Source organism: Capricornis sumatraensis, chromosome 3, assembly GCF_032405125.1.
Source record: "Capricornis sumatraensis isolate serow.1 chromosome 3, serow.2, whole genome shotgun sequence".
NCBI lineage: Eukaryota > Metazoa > Chordata > Mammalia > Artiodactyla > Bovidae > Capricornis > Capricornis sumatraensis.
The window spans coordinates 74,584,274-74,592,307 of record NC_091071.1 but is presented as its reverse complement, the minus strand read 5'-3'; the positions used below and the strand labels follow the sequence as shown (position 1 = coordinate 74,592,307).

Here is an 8,034-nt window from a genome sequence, read left to right as displayed (position 1 = left end):
CTTCCACATCATGGAGGATATGAATGATCCTTTCTTAGATAATATTGTTAGGCAGGAAGTCAGCCATGAGCAACAAGAGGTGATCCCATCAGCTAAACATCCAATGGCCGCCTAATCCCACCAAGCTATTTACCAACCCTGTCCCACAAAGCCCTCAACGGTACTCCAAAATAGTCAGGGGATCAGAAAAACCCTCCACTGGCTGACTGCAGGGACCTTCCCCCCTCTGGCACATGTGCACACCTCACACTATCATGTACTTAGGTAAACTTTGGCAGCCATTGGGCTCCATTAACTGTTCATAAATATCCCATGAGTAGATACATCTAATTATAATAGACTGAAATATGTGAAGGATGTGTACAGCAGAACCTCTTATTATATAACCTCAGTCAATGGACCCCATGGATTATGCAAATAAGCTTGCCTTAAAAACTCTACACCTCAGCCCTCCAGGGTCATTGCTTCCCTTGACCTGGCCCACCTCTCTTTTGAGATGTTCCCTCTTCCTTTATCTTCAATAAATTCTTGTGCAACAGGTAAGACCTCAGATTCTTCTTTGCATCCTCACCAAGAACCAAGGCTAACAGGAGGAAGGGTCTCAACTAGATTCTCTGCTAACAATATCAAACCTATAACTACATATAATTGAAGGGCTTCCCACATGGTGCTAGTAGTAAAGAATCTGCCTGCCAGTGTTAAGAGAAATAAGAGATGTAGTACATTGGCAGGAAGATAATAATCATAAAAGCAGAAACCTCCAAAGGGAGCTGCAGGAATACTGAAATATATTCAGGTACCTCCCAATAAAATAGTATTAAACTGGTGCATTTGAAAATGGATTAGATTAAGGTACTATGTAGGCTTCCTCAGTGGCTCAGTGGTAAAGAATCCACCTGCAATGCTGGAGACCCAGGAGTTGAAGGTTGGATCCCTGACTCGGGAAGCTCCCCTGGAGGAGGAAAAGGCAACCCACTTCAGTATTCTTGCCTGGAAAATCCCATGGACAGAGGAGCCTTGTGGGCTATAGTCCATGGGATCACAAAGAGTTGGACACAACTGAAGCTACTTAGCATGCACACATAATTGAAGGATAAATGAGAACTGTAAAATGATTACCATTTCTTTACTTCCCTTTCAAGTCTCATATTATTCAATACACTTGTTAAAGACATATTTTAATGGGAACTTTAAGTCTCTTTAAAACTGTATCTGAGTATCTAAGAAGAGTGTTATATGCTACTGGAAAGTGGTAAAAAAAAAAAAAAAAAGCAAACGGTGCAAAAGTTTTTGTGTAGTTTTTGTTCCATGTTAATATTTAGGTTATTTTGTCTCTATTTCTGAAAGTAGGGGAAAATGTGAGAAAATGAACACAAAAGGATATATTCTGAACAAACTGTGAGAGGAGGAGTGAATAAGAATAGTGAACCAACCTAAGCTCTACCCTCAGTGCAGATCCGGAACAACCAAAGGTGAAAGCTAAGGAGCCTACTGCATGAAACCACACACCTGAAATTGTTTGCCCCGCATGTGTTGGTTGACTGAACTTTCATCCTGTGTGCACTACTCAGGCAATGTGGGAATTCTGTTTTTTGACGCTATTTTATACAACAAAAGATCTGATGATTATTAATAGAACTCTAAAATGCGTGATATTTTAACGTGTTAAAGTTTACCTCAAAAGTAATTATCCAATTAGAAAGAAACATTCCCATAATTGTTGGAATAATTAAATAAAAGTAAAACTCTGTGATGGAATACTATGGAGCCACTAAAATGATCTTTTAAAAAAATTTCTGACAGCATGAAAAAAATGTTTAAGATATAACACCTGATAGATAAAAAATTGCAAACACCATAGGAATCCTAAGAAACAGCAAAAAAATTCCCCCAAAACAACAGAAATAAAAATTATTTAGAAGAAAATATTACAGTATCAAAAGCAATATATCTTGTTGGCAAAAAAATCACACAAAAGATTATAAGATATGAATATTATAGTCTTCATACTTTTAAAATATTCTGTTTTTCTATAATAACTTTACTAATTTTTATAACTAAGAGGATAATCCTTGGATAATTTTTTTAAAAATTTGACTGAAGCAAACAACAAAATACAACTCCAACAGATTAAATAGGAAGTAATAAAATTTCTCTGAATTAAGTCAAGTCATTTTTAACTAAAGTTAACAATAAGAAAAAAAAATTCAGAGTTACTTTGAAAAACAGTGTTTAATCATAGCATATATGGACTCTGTGATAGGAGTTTGGAATTTGCACAAAAATATCAAGATTATTATGTGCTTGAGTCGGACACGACTGAGCAACTGAACTGAAGTATAGTTTTACCAATAAATATATTTACGGAAACATTATTTAAAGTATAGAATTGTGTGTCTGTGTGTGTCTGTGTGTGTGCTCAGTTTCTCGGTTGTGTCCACCCTTCGCGACCCCATGGACTGTAGTCTACCAGACTTCTCTTCTCCATGGAACTCTTTAGGCAAGAATACTGGAGTGGGTTGCCATTTTCCTCCTCCACGAGATCTTCCCCACTCAGGAACTGAACCTGCGTCTCTTGCGTCTCCTGCATTGGGAGGCAGATTGGGATCTTTTACCACTAACACCACCTGGGAAACCCCTATTGAGTACTTAGGTGCCCCCAAATGAACTAGGTAATGGTGATGATCCTGTTACATCAGAGAACAGGCTGAAATGTGTTGCAGAGAAGGTAGAGCACATGAAAAGGAAGCCAAAAAATAAGCACCATAAAGTGCAGTGGTTGCTATGATGGAAGTCTGTTCCAGGCACAGCCATAGCACAGAAAGGAAATGAGTCATTCTTGAGGGAAGAAGAGATCATGGCTTTTCAGGCAGAAAACGCAGCAGCAGCAAAGGCCAGGAGACAAAAACAGTTCAGATATGCACAGAAATGCAGTATATCTGGGGGGCACATGGTAGAATAGATAGACTACAGAGAAGAGACAAACCCAACAGCTCACAGGAGCCAGTCATCCTGAATAAACTGAGCTTTTATCCCTGGATGTCACTAATACTTTTAAACAGTGGAGACTTGATGTGCCTGTTTGAAAGGTTACTAGTGTAGAGGCGAGGGAGGTTTAAGTAGGAAAGGTGCGTATATGAAAAAAGACCAATAGAAAAATTTTACATTGTTTTAGTTGAGAGATGTTGAAAATCCAAACAAGAGTATCAGAATATTTATCTTTTGTAATCTCTGGCTTGCTTTCCAACACTTCTTACATTTATTAGAACTTACTGAGTTAAACTGATGATATATGCAGCTCATATCACACTAATGGAAAACACACTAGTATAATGTAATAAATATTTTCCTTATTCAGCATAACTTCCCGGACTCAGTTACCTACATTATAGTAGTTTCAACTAAGACATGTCCATAATGTAAAAGACATAAATGTATTTACCATAGAAGAAGAATTATCAAATTCATCCTTGTCATATAAACTTTTGATCTCAGGACCTCTTTGTATTATTAATATTATTGAGGACCTCCAAAAGCTTTTGCTTATATCGTTCAGTCACTCAGTCATGTTCAACTCTTTGAGACCCCATGAACCTCAGCACGCCAGGTGTCCCTGTCCATCATTAACTCCCAGAGTCTACCCAAACCCATGTCCATTGAGTCAGTGATGTCATCCCACCATCTTATCCTCTGTTGTCTCCTTCTCTTCCCACCCTCAATCTCTCCCAGCATCAGGGTCTTATCAAATGAGTCAGTTCTTCCCATCAGGTGGCCAAAGTAAGAGTTTCAGCTCCAACACCAGTCCCTCCAATGAACACCCAGGACTGATCTCCTTTAGAATGGACTGGTTGGATCTCCTTGCAGTCCAAGGGACTCTCGAGAGTCTTCTCCAACACCACAGTTCAAAAGCATCAATTCTTCGGCGCTCAGCTTTCTTCACAGTCCAACTCTCATACATGACTGGAAAAACCATAGCCTTGACTAGATGGAACTTTCTTGACAAAGTAATGTCTCTGCTTTTTAATATGCTGTCTAGGTGGGTCATAACTTAATACTAACATTTTACTATATTGGAGATTAAAAGAGAAATCACTAAAAAATTAATTTATAAATATCAGTAAGAAACAATACTTTGTTAAAATAATATTTTAGGTGAAAAATAATCATAGCTCTAAAAGAAAATCTACTGAGTTTTTAAATTTATTTTTAAAAGTTATTTTATTTTAATTATTTTATTGTCTTACTTTATAAATTTTCAAATCTATTTAATTTTCGCTTAATGGCTAGATTCTTAAATCTGCTTCTGCATTCAATCTATTATACCTTACATTTTGGATGATGAAGATCTGGCCTCACATGTATATGGAGTTTAAATTTTTCAACAGCCTTTTCAATATACATTCAATATATTGAATGTATATTAAAAGCAGAAATACTACTTTGCCAACAAAGGTCCATCTAGTCAAAGCTATGGTCTTCAGTAGTCATGTGTGGATGTGAGAGCAGGACCATAAAGAAGGCTGAGCACTGAAGAATTTATAATTTTGAATTGTGGTGCTAAAGAAGACTTGAGAATCCCTTGTATAGCAAGATCAAACTAGTCTATCCTAAAGGAAGTCAACCCTGAATATTCATTGGAAGGACTGATGTTAAAGCTCAAGCTCCAATACTTTGGCTACCTGATGTGAAGAACTTTGCTGGGAAAGACAGAAGGCAGGACGAGAAGGGGATGACAGAGGATGAGATAGTTGGATGGATCACTGATTCAATGGACATGAGTTTGAGCAAGCTCTGGGAGATAGTAAAGGAAGTTCCCTGGTGTGCTGCAGTCCAGCAAAGAGTTGGACACAACTGAGCGACTTAACATCAACAATATGTATTTCAATACATATTCAATAACAGAGTCTTAGAAATAGTCTTCTTTGAAAGTCTAGCAAAACTAGATAAATAGAATCTGAAGATGTAGCAATGAACTTGTATTGTGCTACATTAAAATCTGTTGGTTTATCTTGCACTTTGAATGGATCTATTATCTGTGTGTGATTTTGTATCATTATCCACTGCTCATTTGTAAAATATTGCTTGACTGAGTTCTGCAGATCTTTGAAATGTGAACACCATCATTCGTCACATCAGAAAATTCTTTGTTTTGAGAAGCTGTTGAACTTATGGTGGAGATAAAAGTTTTCCAAAATTCTAATTTTTCTCTCAGATATTCATATGTTGTCCTTGGTAACAAATATAGTAAATTATTTTTTCTTGAAATGACAGGCTCATTTCACTCAATTTCAGAAAGTCATCTGCCAGATATCCAAGTCTAAATAACCACAATTTGTCAGTCATTCTTTCAAGTAAAAATGGTGTTCATAGAAAATCAGCTAATTCAGCTAGCAACTCAAAGTAATTGCACAAGTGTTTTATTTATTATTTTTTTGGGTCAACCATCATCACACTTTTGTTTGTGGAAACTATTTTGTATGCATGCTTCCCATTTCAGCACACATAACATTAAAAAAAACAAGCGCACTTATTTATGTGTCTAGGTGAAATAGAGTTAATACTTTTTCCTGCTTCATCAAAGATATTTTTGCAGTAAATCTGGTTTTTAATTTTACATATATATTTATTTACTTGTTTTTACTGGGGGTGAATGGTAGTGAAGAATACAGTGACCACAAGTACAGTTTGGTGCCACTGTTTTGATCATTGTTAAGGCTAAGAGTTTTAATTGATTTTGACCCTAAGTGCAATAATCAATACAGTGAAAAAGGCAAAAAAAATGTTCTTTTTATTATTCTGAAATACTTTTGCCCTGAGGGACTCCCTAAAAGGTTTCAAGAGAACTCAAGGAGGTCTGTGGGCTACATTTTGAAAATAACCGAAGTCATGCTAACAATTTGATAAGGCTTACATGGGGGCTTATTGTTAAAAATCCCTCATTATGTTGACCTCGCAAACAAAGGATAAAGTCACAGTGACCCTTGAGACAGACCAAATTGCCCAAATGACATTCTGTCTTCCTGCTGCCACCTACCTTCTCAAGGCTACAAGACCACTGGATGCCAGACCTCTGGCTATGTAACTGCAGGACTCAGCTACAGGCTAAAAATTAACCATTCCTTCAGAGAATTTTTCATTGGTGGAGTATAAGAAAGACGCCATCAGAAAGAGGATGCTGGTTCACCTTAAGGGCTAGTCACCTCGTTTCCCTCTAATAAATTTCCTTTTCTTTCCCTGACTGCCCAGTTAGCTCTCTTTTTCTCTGCACTCGCTCTACACAACTTTTCCATTTTTTGGATTACATTCTACATGCATCAAAGGCACTTCCCAGGTGGCACCAGTAATAAGAATCTGCCTTCCGATGCAGGAGATGTAAGAGATGTGGGTTCAATCCCTGGGCTGGGACCATCCCCTGAAGGAGGGCATGGCAACCCACTCCAGTATTCTTGCCTGAAGAATTCCATGGACACAGGAGCTTAGTGGGCTATAGTCCATAGCGTCACAAAGAGTTGGACACGACTAAAATGACTTAGCATGCATGTACACATCAAAAATTCTGAACAAACTGAGAATACAACTGTGGAAATATTTTCACATAACCCATGAGTGGAAGGAAAGTTAAAAATGAAATGCAAAATTCAAGGGTAAAACAAAATGCCTAGGAATGGGAAAAAAAAAAAGATAGCTCACTTCAGCAGCAAGTATACTGAAACTGGACTGATACAGAGATTAGCATCACCCCTTTGCAAGGATGACACACAAATTCATGAAGGGTTCCATATTTTTACACATGAAAAGATGCTCAACAGCACTAATTATTACAGAAAGGCAAACCGAAACTACAATGAGGTATCACCTTACACCAGTCAAAATGGCCATCATAAAAAATCTACAAACAATAAGTGCTGGAGAGGGTGTTGAGAAAAGAGAACACTTTTGCACTGTTGGTGGGAATGTAAATTGGCATAGCCACTATGGAGAACAGTATGGAGGTTCTTTAAAAAACTAAAAATGAAACTACCCTATGACCCAGAAATCCCACTATTAGGGATATAACCAGAGAAAAACTATAATTCAAAAAGACACATGAACCCCAATGTTCACTGCAGCACTATTTACAATAGCTAGGACATGCAAACAACCTAAATGTCCATCAACAGCAAAATGGATAAAGAAGTTATAATACATACATAAAATGGAATATTACTCAGCCATAGAATGGGATGAAATTGGGTCATTTGTAGAGACACAGATAAACCTGGAGACTGTCATACAGAATGAAATAAGTCAGAAAAAACATATTGTATAACACATATGTGAAATCTAGAAAGATGGTATCAATGATCTTATTTGCAAAACAGAAATAGAAACACAGACATAAAGAACAAATACATGGACATCAAGGAGGGAAACGGGAGTGGGATGAACTGAGAGACTGGGATTGACATACATACCCTACTCTGTATAATATAGGTAACTAATACGAAAACACTGTACTGCTCAGGGAACCCCACTCAGTGTTCTGTGCTGACTTAAATGAATGGTGGTGGTTTAGGCACTCCTGATGGCTCAGACGGTAAAGTGTCTGTCTGCAATGCAGGAGAACTGGGTTTGATCCCTGGGTTGGGAAGGTCCCCTGGAGAAGGAAATGGCAGCCCACTCCAGTATTCTTGCCTGGAAAATCCCATGGACGGAGGAACCTGGTAGGCTACTGTCCATGGGCTCGCAAAGAGTCGGACACGACTGAGTGACTTCACTCCACTTCTTGCGACCCCATGGATTGTAGCCTGCCAGGCTCCTCTGTCCATGGTTTTTTCAGAAAGAATACTAGAGTGGGTTGCCATTTCCTTCTCCAGGGGATCTTCCTGACCCAGAGATCGAACCTGCATCTTCTGCATGACAGGCAGATTCTTCACTGCTGAGCTACCAGGGAAGACCTAAATGAGAAGAAAAAGAAATCCAAAAGAAATCCAAAAAAGTGGAAATATATGTATAGCTGATTCACTTGGCTGTACAGTAGAAAAACATACAACA

The 8,034-nt window shown here is 37.9% G+C and overlaps 1 non-coding gene across 1 annotated transcript; it reads left to right on the top strand.

Annotated features, from left to right (window-relative positions):
• Nucleotides 1-6,682: 6,682 nt before the first annotated feature.
• On the top strand, nucleotides 6,683-6,786 carry LOC138077267 (U6 spliceosomal RNA). The gene has a single exon (XR_011144727.1). It is a non-coding gene; the product is annotated as a U6 spliceosomal RNA (small nuclear RNA).
• Nucleotides 6,787-8,034: the final 1,248 nt, after the last annotated feature.